The sequence below is a fragment of the Chanodichthys erythropterus genome, chromosome 22, assembly GCF_024489055.1.
Source record: "Chanodichthys erythropterus isolate Z2021 chromosome 22, ASM2448905v1, whole genome shotgun sequence".
Classification (NCBI taxonomy): domain Eukaryota; kingdom Metazoa; phylum Chordata; class Actinopteri; order Cypriniformes; family Xenocyprididae; genus Chanodichthys; species Chanodichthys erythropterus.
This window is the reverse complement of record NC_090242.1, coordinates 31,723,993-31,736,976: the sequence shown is the minus strand read 5'-3', so window position 1 is coordinate 31,736,976 and position 12,984 is coordinate 31,723,993. Positions and strand designations below refer to the sequence as shown.

The 12,984-nt window shown below is 36.9% G+C and overlaps 1 long non-coding RNA gene across 1 annotated transcript; it reads left to right on the top strand.

Moving 5' to 3' along the window:
* The first annotated feature begins 8,196 nt into the window (after positions 1 to 8,196).
* Positions 8,197 to 10,422, top strand: LOC137012097 (uncharacterized). Its single transcript, XR_010893539.1, has 4 exons — positions 8,197 to 8,240; positions 9,589 to 9,708; positions 9,984 to 10,115; positions 10,315 to 10,422. It is a non-coding gene; the product is annotated as an uncharacterized lncRNA (long non-coding RNA).
* The last annotated feature ends 2,562 nt before the right edge of the window (positions 10,423 to 12,984 follow it).

The following is a 12,984-nucleotide window of genomic DNA, read 5'->3' as shown; positions in this document are numbered from 1 at the left end:
CCGTAATGCACAAACTGGACACAGAGCATTCAGCCTCTGATCCTCGATGGAGTAAAAGGGTGGAGGGTGAAAAGCTCCAACACTTCTGATGTAAACGCAGGGAAGCATTTAGGCATAAAAGCCGGGTTTGGATGAAGAAAAACCTTATCTCCACTAAGAGAGAATCTAGTGCACGAGGAATGAACTGAGAGTGCATGCAGCTCACTGACACATTTAGCTGAGGCCAAGACCAAGAGCAAAGCTGTCTTGAAGGACAGCAGCTTTAGGGAAATACTTCCAAGGGGGTCAAAAGAGAACTTGGATAGAGCCTCCAGCACCATGGAGAGGTCCCATTCAGGAACCATCCTCCGGCAAAGAATGACAGGCACCCTTCATAAATCTATGGATTAGAGGATGCTGCCGAAGGATTGAGCCGTTAAAGCCCACATATAGCCACCAGGTAGACCTTAATGGTGGAAAAAAAACTGCCTTTATCCATAAGGAGAAAGAAGCACAAAATATCAGGAACTGAGCACTGATGTGATGTGAGACCACACCCATCACACCACCCTTTAAACTCCTGCCACTTACTGCCATATAAGGACAGAGTAGAGCCTCTCCTCTACACCCATTTCTCAGGCTTTGTCCATGTCTACTGGCAGACAACTCTAATGTGTGTGTTGTGTTTCATGCAATTTGAAGCATGCTACGAGTCTCAAAAACACCCAAGGGTGTTTTTGAGACTCTTAGCATGAATATTGCAAGAATATTATTAAAGTTTGACATGTTGTCATGGCATCATTATTTAAGATATCAAAAATCATTTTACAATCCTACATCTGCCCTGTTTTGACATTATATTGATTTGACATTATACTAAAAATAAGAGGGTGATTTCAAAACATTTTGAAAAGTGACACACTTTCTGCTGCCAGTTGGTGCCGCTAAGACTTTGACTCACAGTAGTCACATCCATGTGATCGGCCTCCTACAATGAACACACAGCTGAAGTTTCATCCAAATCAAAGTTATAACACACTTCATGTTTTCCTTTTGTCACCATAAATTTGTTTCAATGACATGGCCAAACTGTTCAAGATATCAAAAATTAAAGATTTCAGATTCCATTCAGGGGGGCGCTCTAGAGCCCCCCTGCCACACCCGTACCAGCTTTGGCCCGGCCAAAATTCTGAATTCTGAGCAATTTTCAGTTAGTTTGGGGTAATCAGTCTTACTTTTCGGAATCAAATTAAATCAATGTTTTTATGTATCTGACTTATAAAAACATAAAAACACTCTTAAAGGGATAGTTCACCCAAAAATGATCATTTGATGTTTATCTGCTTACCCCCAGCGCATCCAAGATGTAGGTGACTTTGTTTCTTCAGTAGAACACAAATGATGATTTTTAACTCCAACAGTTGCCATCTGTCAGTCAAATAATGCTAGTGGATGGGAACTTCTACTATAAGAGTAAATAAAACTTGCATAGACAAATCCAAATTAAACCCTGCGGCTCGTGACGACACAATGATGTCCTAAGACACGAAACAATTGGTTTGTGCGAGAAACCGAACAGTATTTAAATAATTTTTTACCTCTAATACACCACTATGTCCAACCGCGTTCATCACTCGATTCTTTAGTCTGATCGTGCTCTGACAGCGGCAGTGATGTCTCGCGCATATACTTCAATGAGAGCGAGACATCACTGCCGCTGTCAGACCAAACGAATCGAGTGATGAATGCAGTTGGACATAGTGGTGTATTAGAGGTAAAAAATGATATAAATACTGTTCGGATTCTCGCACAAACCGATCGTTTCGTGTCTTAGGATATTGATATGTGTCGTCACGAGCCGCAAGGTTTAATTTGGATTTGTCTATGCAAGTTTTATTTACTCTTATAGTAGAAGTTCCCATCCACTAGCATTATTTGACTGACAGACGGCAACGTTTGGAGTTAAAAATCATCATTTGTGTTCGACTGAAGAAACAAAGTCACCTACATCTTGGATGCGCTGGGGGTAAGCAGATAAACATCACATTTTCATTTTTGGGTGAACTATCCCTTTAAAGACAAAAAAATGATGTCTAACTTTTGTTAAAGCACATTATTCAACTGGTTCCTGGACTTGCCTAAAAAAAATCAAAAGTTGAGAAACTTAAAAGTTTAAGGCAACAAACATAAGCAGATTTTTGAGTTTTCTCAACTTGTTTTTGTAGGAGATTTTTGAGTTTTTTTCTCTACATTTTGGTAACTGAAAAAAAAAAAAAAACAGCTTAAGTTTGTTGCCTTAAACTTTTAAGTTTTCCCAACTTTTTTTTTTTTTTACTGGTTTCAACCAGATATCACTAATCTGGAAATTTTTAACTACTTGATTTGATTTGAATTGAAAAAAAAAAAAAAATCTAACATTTGTATTATTTTATATAGAAATAAATGGTGTATAAATTATTGTTGAGAAGATACGAGACTCTTCCTGTTACCCTTAAAAAAAAAAAAATGAATCCCTTACCATGGCAACACTATTTGAGATATCCAATATTCATTCACAATTGAGCATCTTCAATCTCTTTGCATCATGTTGAAAAAGTTTTGTGTGAATCATTTAAACTCAATAGTAGTAGATTCTACTACTCCTGAGACTGATTTTTCAAAAAATCCACAATGAAAACCAAAATAGCCCACTTCCTGTTGGTCAGAGATATTGACTCCAAATTACAAAATTGTTCGGCTTGATAAGAATATATGTACTGAGTTTGGTGACTGTAAATTAAACCCCGCACTTTTGTCAAAAGGTGGCGCTTGTTTCTAGACTTTTGGTGCGTTCAAGAAAAATCGTATTTACGAGATGAACGCACATGAATGTCACCACAATGTGGTAAATAAGACACTCAGGATTTTCTTTCAGTTCGAGTGGGGGTGTGTCAGGGAGAAACATTGCGGAATACAACAATACTTACAGGTATACATCATAAATAAATTAAAAACATAAAAGGCAAAATGCACCTCATGCACATTCTTTGTTCTTCATTTTCGAGTAGAAGTGATGTATTTTTCTGTAATAGTAAGGATAAGAGAAGGTACAACACCATCTTACTCAGACGAAATGGACTTGAATGCACCTGCCATCTTCCAACCTCGTAAATACGAACTTACCAGGAGGACTTTGTTACGTCCCAGGACATATATCATGCGTATATATATATATATATATATATATATATATATATATATATATATATATATATATATATATATAAAATGGAATTTAAAAATAACATTAATTAATTAATTAAAATATAAAATAGTAAGAATAGTTGTAATCTAAAAAAGTATCTAAAATTTCTTTGACTGTCACTGTAGATATCCAATTCTTTCACCTAGACAAAGATACAGGTTTAGCTTGATTAGTCCGTGCAGATGACAGTTCCAGATACAGTGTCTCCACTAAAGAATGCAGCCAATGCTTAGAGGAAATGTCATGAGGTGGTTACCAACGCTGAACAGCTTCTTTGCAGCAGTCATGGCAGCTAGTTAAAATGTCCATACCTTCCCAGATAGCAAGCAATGATCGAAACAAAATCAATATTAATGTGTCAACGTTAACCTCATTGAATCATATAAAATGGAATTAAAAATAAAAAATAAAAATAAAATATTAACAGAGCTGCTTAGCTGCAGATTATATATCTATAATTTCTTTGACTGTAGATATCCAGTTCTTTCACCTAAACAATACCGTTAAAATACAGAAGGGGACAGCGACACAGGAATGCAGGTAATGATGTTTATTGAACAACTAGAAGAGTGACAGAGTGCAGGTAAGTGATGGCAGGTTAATACAATGGCAGAAATGGATGTAGAACTTGTCTTTGTATTGCAGGAATGACAGATGAATGACAGACTTGGGACTTGAGCAGACACAGATGAACTCACGCAGGACGAGGAGACGAGGGAACACGCTGGAGACAGGTAAGTATCTTCAGTGGAGTCCGTGAGGTAAGCGAACAGGTATGTGCAAACGAGACCGCGCATTGACTGAGTGAAAGCGTGACTGTTTCTTATGGAATTCCAAGAACGCAGAGAACGGACTTGCGTTCTCTTGGAGATCGGTCATGCCAGGCGACCTTGAAAGAACGACCTCGGAAGGACTCGAGGACACAGAACGCATCATTTGAGATTGAAATGTGCTGCGATCTTGTTGCTCAACTGACCATCCCAGCATCTTATAAGTGCACAACAAATACAACATAACATCACAAACTTGTTGATTCTTTTAACATTATTATAGAAATTGTTTTCATATCATTTTATATCTTTTTATTTCACCGCATGTGTTTATGAAAATGAGTAGCTTTTGTGTTACATACTTTGTCAATGTTAAGATTATTTTTTATATTCCAATAAAAATACTTCAGGCGTTCTTCAGGTTATCACTTTATTAAAATTAAGCAAAAACAAACGGTTTACTTTTACGAGCCGTCACGTATTTGCGAGCTTGTAGCGGGAATTTCATAAGTGAGAACGAGAACTTTAAAGCTTACAGGCTTCCGTATGTCGACCGCCCGCAGCGTCTTCCGTGCTTTTTAACGGTTCGATTCTCTCAAGTTTGCATTCCATTCTCGATATCAAGAACACATCTGGGTGCTTCCATGCGTCCTCTGTTCTTGCGTTTTTTAGAATTGGAACTGTACTTCGACGATGGTTGATGATGACGTAGAGCAAGAACACAAGGACGCAAGATCGCTGAAGAACGCATGTTGAGTTTATGAGGGTGCTGATGGGCTTCAGGTGTGCGTGATTGAAACTCCGGTGATGACGTGCACTGTGTCTGTGTGAGGGTAGAGCCTGGCGTGTCTGTGACAGATACAGGTTTAGCTTGATTAGTCCGTGCAGATGACAGTTCCAGATATAGTGTCTCCACTAAAGAATGCAATGCTTAGAGGAAATGTCATGAGGTGGTTACCAACGCTGAACAAGTAGCTTCTTTGCAGCTAGCTAAAATTTCCATACCTTCCCAGATAGTAGATCGAATGATCGAAACAATGTTAAAGGGATAGTTCACCCAAAAATGAAAATTTTATGTTAATCTAATTACCCCCAGTGCATCCAAGATGTAGGTGACTTTGTTTCTTCAGTAGAACACAGATGATGATTTTTAACTCCAACCGCTGCCGTCTGTCAGTCAAATAATGTGAGTCAATGGTCACACAATCTATAAGAGTCAATAAACATGCACAGACGAATCCAAATTAAACCCTGCAGCTCGTGACAGCACATTGATGTCCTAAGACACGAAACGATCGGTTTGTGCGAGAAACCGAACAGTACTTATATAATTTTTTACCTCTAAAACACCACTATGTCCAACTGCGTTCAGCATTCGCTTGGTGAGGTCTGATCGCGCTCTGACAACGGAAGTGATGTCTCGCGCATATAGAGGTATGCATCGACGTCACTTTCCCGCCGAAAGCGCGCTTCCTCAGCTGGACTGAGTGGCAAAAGAACCTGCTGCGTGACTAGATTTAACAGGGGAAACTGCGAAAACGCGAGTAAAACTAATGAATTACACTAAAGGTTGGAATTGAATGTGTTCCTTACAACTTGTCAAATAAACCTAATCCATGGATATTGACATGCAGACAGGAGTCGTGTTTCCTGACATTTATATGTGCCTGATTTCGATGCCGGGGAAATACATAAAGCAAATCAATATTATATAATTACAATATAGGTAGTTTTAAATCCACGTAATCACTTATATCAATGTTATATCATCATATTGTCCAGCCCTAAAACATAGTTTTATAGTATAGTTTTTTGTCAGTGTTGTTTATTGGAAAAAACCCAATTATGCAGAAAATAAGATGGTAAATATTTAATTGATCAGTTATATATATATAATAATATATAACAATATAATATATATATGGTATGATTTTACCTCAAAATCCAACAATTTGACTCAAAATGATAACTGCAAATCCACGTTTCTCTGCCTGGAGTCGTTGCTTTCTGCAGTTTTTAAATATATAGCTCTGATACAAAACCTGAGGTATATATTTAAAAACTGCAGAAAGCAACGACTAAGCTCAGAGCCTCGCCACGTCTTTAAGATTCGAACGCATTGTTTTCTATGAGTGTACGCACACCGGCGGCGACATGCGGCGCCTGTCCGCGACGCCCAGTTACGACTCAGAAAAAAAGTTGGACATAGTGGTGTATTAGAGGTAAAAAATGATATAAATACTGTTTAGTTTCTCGCACAAACGGATCGTTTCGTGTCTTAGGACATCAATGTGCCGTCACGAGCCGCAGGGTTTAATTTGGATTCGTCTGTGCATATTTTTTTACTCTTATAAATTGTGTGACCATTGACTCGCATTATAAGACTGACAGACATCAACGGTTGGAGTTCAAAATCATCATTTGTGTTCTACTGAAGAAACAAAGTCACCTACATCTATCTTGGATGAGCTGGGGGTAAGCAGATAAACATCAAATTTTTATTTTTGGGTGAACTATCCCTTTAAATCAATGTTAATGTGTCAACGATAACCTCACTGAATCAATATCACTTTTGCACCCACAATAAATGTTGAAATTTCAACAAAAAAATCAATGGTAATGGCACTGAATCAATGTTTGCACTCTCAGAAAATGAAACACAACTACAACTGACTTAAAGCCACACAGCCTGAAATCAACTGAAAATAAAAATACCACATGTCAAGCACCATATCCCAGAATTTTTGCACGTCAGGACAGTCCCAAAGCATATGCATCAAAGTGTCAGGCAACTAGGTCCACAAAAATTACAATATAGGTGGGGTGACTCATCCCTGACAGCAACATAGTGTCAGGCCAGATCCGGCCCACACTGGTTCGCGTGTAATCCACATGTACCAGATGTGGGCCGGATATGGGCCACACTATGTTGCTGTCTAGGATAGCATGTCGTATACGCGTAGTTAGATATGCCCTGTGAATAACTTTAAAATTAATTGAATTGGTGGTTAGGGTTTGTTAATGCATTGAATGTATTATCTCACACTGATTATTTCATTCGATGATTTTATTAGAAGTGTTCAGATCCAATAACCAAGCTTTGGCTTTAGGGACTGTATCTGTATTAAGACTTAAAAAATAAAAATATGAAACAGTTCCTGTGCTTGGTGCATTGCAAATCCAGTTCATAGGGGTTCCCTTTAATAGAAAAGTTGTGTGAACCCAAAATCTAGGTGAACTTAATATGATTGAGTTTAGTTGCAGCAGATTTCTAATTCCCAGCATGCTTTGTGTCAGACTGTATAAGAGCTAATTTCGAGCTACATGGGAAAACAAGTGAAAAATGTCAATTTTGCTCGAATTTGAGGTTTTCACAAAAAAGAGTTCATTAAGCCCTCTTCCAGTGATCCTAATGCTCCAAATAGCAATTAAACATCGAAAAGTGTCTTTATGTTTTCTGAGTACCTTTCCTTTGTCCATGAAAAATGGCATTTTTCTCAGCTCACTTCTGGAAGACTCGCTCTTCCTATCAGCACAAGTTTGGTATCTTGGTAAAACGCAGCATTCCAACTTTGTGATTATTAATAGCAAATTCTCGATGGCATGAGTCTGAACCAATGAAGTGTGATTTTCAAACTCATTCTGTTGAAACTCATTCTATCAAAATGATTTTAAATCTGGTGTTATTAACAGGGATACCCCATGTGTGGGGTAAAAGGCTCCCCTCACCACCTCATACATTTATAAAATTTTTAAACAAAATTAACCACTTTTATGATTTATTTTCACACAAAATATATATATATTTTTCCAGCAATCATACGCTTTGAGAGTAGTGAAAAGCACAGAACACAAGCAGATATTTACTTTCTTCTGTTGAACACTTCTGTGTTCCAGACATACTGGTTTTGAATGACATGAGGGTAAATAAAAGATGATTTTCATTTTTGTGAGAGCTATCACTTTAAGAATGTTGGTTAGACCTATTCATTTATTACAATTCCTTATTAAATCTCCCTTGATCTTTAATTGACTAGTAAATTAAAGACTAAAGTAAATTATGTAAGCTGAAGTTTCTGTTTCAAGACATGCATATTTCTTTTAATCTTTCATTTTCTCATGAAGATCCTCCCCTTTAGATAAGATATAAAATGGGCACTGAAACAGGTGCATAATTTCATTCACCTCCTGATCAAAGATGGATCTGCAAATCTCAGTTTTTCTTCTCTTCATTCTTTTCACTGCAGGTACAAAGACAAATAATGTTTGTGATGATTTTAAATACACTGTAAAATGTAATTAGTTGAGTTTACTTAGAAAGCTTAATTAAACTGTTGGGTTTACATAAAAAAAACTTAAGGAAACCGATTGCCTTAAATTTAGCAAGTAAGTTAACTCATCATTTTGAATTGATAAAACTAGCTTCCACACAGTACAGAGTACCTAGAAATCTTGAGGATTCACTGTAAAATGTAATTAGTTGAGTTTACTTAGAAAGCTTAATTAAACTGTTGGGTTTAGCTACCACACAGTACAGAGTACTTAGAAATCTTGAGGATTGGTAATTCAATTTTACAAATTGAGTACTTAGTTCAGTCATGTTAAAAATCTTGTTCACATTATGTAGAAACTGCCTTAAATTTCTCAAACATTTTTTACTCAAAGTTGCAACAATGGACCATACATTTATTTGTATTTATTAAACTGGAGATACTGTTGAAAATAATAAAGTTTGATGTCACCATCATGGTGGAAAGTGTTTGCTTTAGTTGGGCTCTTGACCTTGACTTTTAACATTAGTGTTTCTCTGGCTGTCGTAACTCAGTGTTCAAGACACAGCTGTTATGATGAAAAAAGCCAAGAGAAATACTAGGATTGATCTGTTGGATCTGTACTTATAATGTCATCATCAAAAATCCACAGATTTCATTCCAAAGTTTATACTTGATCAAAAGTGTGCTTTGTTACTATAAACAATTAAATATTTTATTGCTGAAACTAGATCAAGAGACTGAGCACGGCTGAGATCATATATTTTTAATATTATATTTGTCAAAAAACATTTTGGGCTACTTTTAGACACACAGAGACATCAATAATCAGCGTATAAATCTCAACAACGTTGACATGCAATGCATGCTGGGAGCCATCATAGTATAAAACTCATCCATGGCTCCCAGCATGCATTGCAGCATGAAGCATGTCACCGTTGTTGAGATTTATACACTGATTCTTGATGTCTCTGTGTGTCTATATAGTCCAAAATGTTTTTTGACTAACATATTAAAAATATGATTTCAACAGTGTTCCGTCTCTTGCTATAGTTTCATTGATTATTAAAAAATACCACACTTTTGAATTACCAATCCTCAAGATTTCTAGGTACTCTGTACTGTGTGGTAGCTAGTTTTATCAATTCAAAATGATGAGTTAACTTACTTGCTAAATTTAAGGCAATCGGTTTCCTTAAGTTTTTTATGTAAACCCAACAGTTTAATTAAGCTTTCTAAGTAAACTCAACTAATTACATTTTACAGTGTACTAATACAGATCATTAGATGTTCTCTCTCACTTGTCTCTGTTTTATTACTAAAGGACACTCTCGCAGATGTTATGAGTGCACGAGTCTGACGGGTTCTTGTGCAGATCAGAGGTTAAAAACATGTCCCAGTGAATCTTCTCAGTGCTCGAGTATAACATCTGTGGTACAAGTTGGTAAGTCCAATATCACTGAAATGAACTGTTTGACTGATTGGAGATGCTGCTATTATTTACTGGTGCTGCAACAGAACAGCTACTCGTTTTTCTGGTGGAATTTACAATTTCAATCACAGAATATTCTATAAATTTCTGATATTTAATCCGTTTTCTCTCAGATTGTTATGATTTTGTATTTAAAAAATGGTTTGAAATGAGAAATATGCAACATTCTGACATATTTATAATTTAACTGGTGTAACTGTCCTTTCCTGTGTCATTCATGTTTTTAGGTGACATTAGATCTAAAGTGAAGGTTAAGGATTGTGCTCCTGCCTGTCAAAGTGGGTCCCTGAACATAGGCACTTTAAAGGCAACTATTTCCTGCTGTAACTCAGACGAATGTAACCTTGAAGATGCTCCAGGTATTGTGATCATGTGCAACGAATATCTTCTTTAAAGTCAACACTCATTTTACTTCCAAAATACATTCAATCAAGCAAAACACAGGGTGCGACATGTCTGTCATGAACTCATTGAATAGAGCCGCTAAAGAAGTGTTTCATTAGATATTATATTTTATACAGAAATTAAATTCAAATAATACCTGTTTTCCTCCTGTAGATCCCTCTACCGCCCCCAATGGAAAGAAATGTTACACCTGTGTTGGACAGAACTGCACAACCATTTTGAGCTGTTTAGAGACTGAAGACCTCTGCATTAATGCAACAGGTGAGAATCTGGAGAAGGTAGAAGAAGATTAAAGTCATGATCTTTTAAACTCTCTTAGGTTTAATCATTTGACACAGATCACATATACCAATGTCCAGCTTAGACTGAATCAACCTCTGTTTTCTTTCTTTTTATCAGCGACTTCTGGAGGCCAGTCAGTTTCTGTAAAAGGCTGTGCATCTAAATCAGTTTGTGATGCCACAACATCAGTTGCTGGTTTTGGGAGCATCTCATGTTGTAGTGGGAACCTGTGTAACGGTGCTCAGAGTGTCTCCCAGAGCTTCCTGTTCCTCTGCTGTTCTCTGCTCTCCTACTTCCTGCTGCACTGAATCCAGAAGCTCTTCATCCTACAATCAGACACACTGTACTGAATATATATATCATCTTGTTTATTTTATAAGATATTCAGGACTGTAATAACAAAAAAGAAAAATCAAATGATCTATCAGAAGAAAAATATCATAATTATTTCTTTATTGATTCATATAAATAAATAAATAATCTGTTTAGTTTTCATGAGTTTGTGAAACAATAATTGCATTCTCAATATCAGGATTTTCCTGTTTGAGTGTTGATTATTATATCTGACAAAAATGAGCAATTTGATAGTTTGAGCTCTATTAATAACTGTTATGGCTTTTCTTTAAGCCTTTATTTTTGATAACAGGAGCGAGCAAGATTTCATGTGTACAGAGTCCATAGGGTTTTTTGAATGGGTTTTTGCTAAATCGCCTGAAATAAGGTCTGTGGTTAACAAAGCCTCTAAATATTTTCACGTTTTGATCTATGACATAAAACACGAATTATAACCCGCTTGTGATTATTAAACCTTTATTGTGTCTTAAAAACGGCGGTTGCTAACAAGTTGCTAAAAGGAACTACTTCCTTTAGCGGGGACTTTAGACGTCATCATGACAAAAAGGACATTTGGACAGCATTTTTTAATGAAAAAGTGGATAAGTATTCATACACAGCGCAAATCATAATCAGCGAGCATGTTTTTAAATCAAGTTGTTTTTTAAATAAAGTTTGAGGAAGCTTGGTGGTGGTGATGTTGATCCGCGACCATGGTGTGCTGTAGTCCGTTTATAGCCTACTGTTAGCCTTTTATATCTGACGACTTTATTTAGACTTCAAAATGTATAAATGTTGTGTTAACTTGTAAAGATTATCTTGATAGACCAAACGTGTAAGTGTCATAACCCTTTGTTAAACACAGAGCTTATTTTTTGCGATTTTCCAAAAGTCTGGGAAAAATTAATAGGTTTTCGATCGAGGGAATCTGTGCGCCACTAACTTTCGGGTTGGCCTACAAAAATACGTCATGCCACAAGTGCCAGATCTGGGCCGACACAATGTTGAGAGATAACTTTACAGCTTTCTTATTTCTGCTTTAAAGGGGACCTATTATGCAAAATTCACTTTTTTTTTTTGCCTGGTGTTTGGACATAAATATGTGTTGGCAGTGTGTGTACACAACTACCCTATAGTGATAAAAATCTACCCACTCCTTTTTTTTTTAATCCCCATAAATCATAGGCAGTGTCTCAGAACAAGCGTTTCCAGATCTCTGGCAGTGTGACGTCACAAAAGCCACAGGCCCCGCCCACAAATGTTGACAGACACTGACGTTTGAACATAGAACCGCCCTGAGCGCGTTCAGCGAGTCCGCCATTGCTGCACTGAATGTCTCCCAAGCGTTTTAGGTGTTCTGTAGCTGGATGGATTAATCCACATAGCTCTCTTCATTTACTCACTAAACGAGGTGGATTAACTTAGTTTTCCAGGAAAATGCTTCCTCAGTTCTGTCGAAATTCGTTTATGTCTGCGCGAATCATTTCACACCAGACTGCTTAGTGAACGAATATCAATACAAAGGGACAATACAAAACAGAAACTGTGCTAAAAATGTGTTACTCAAGGAGGATATACAAGAAAAACTGTTTGTGATCCAGAGTGATACTGGATACGACAGTAATGAAGGTGAGGGCTTTTTTTCAGTTCATCGGAGTTGATTTACGGATATAAAGTTTACCAGTTTGTTAAGCACCACCCCTTTATTGTACTTAACTCTTTTGTGTGAAGTACAATAAACGTAATAAAACTCATCTGTATAGTTTTGGCCATCATTCGAATGGTACAACAGGCTTGTACTAATATAGTGGATAAAAACAAGAAGGCAATATAAGTTATAACCGTAATTTAACTAAAGCCGGGAAAGACCTGTTCTATCTCCATGCAGCATATATTCGCAGTTTCTGACATTATAGTGCGTCCTGACTCCTGACCATAGACTGTAAAAAAAATACACTGACACTAGAGAATGAGCTCTTGAAGCTCCGCCCTCTTAGGCAGAGCGCAGCAGCTCATTTGCATTTAAAGGGACCGCACTGAAACGGCTCGTTTTTGCTCACCCCCTAAAAGTGGCAATTTTAACATGCTATAAAAAATGATCTGTGAGGTATTTTGAGCTAAAACTTCACATACACACTCTGGGGACACAAGAGACGTACATCTTGCAAAATGGGGCATAATAGGTCCCCTTTAACATTAATTTCATTT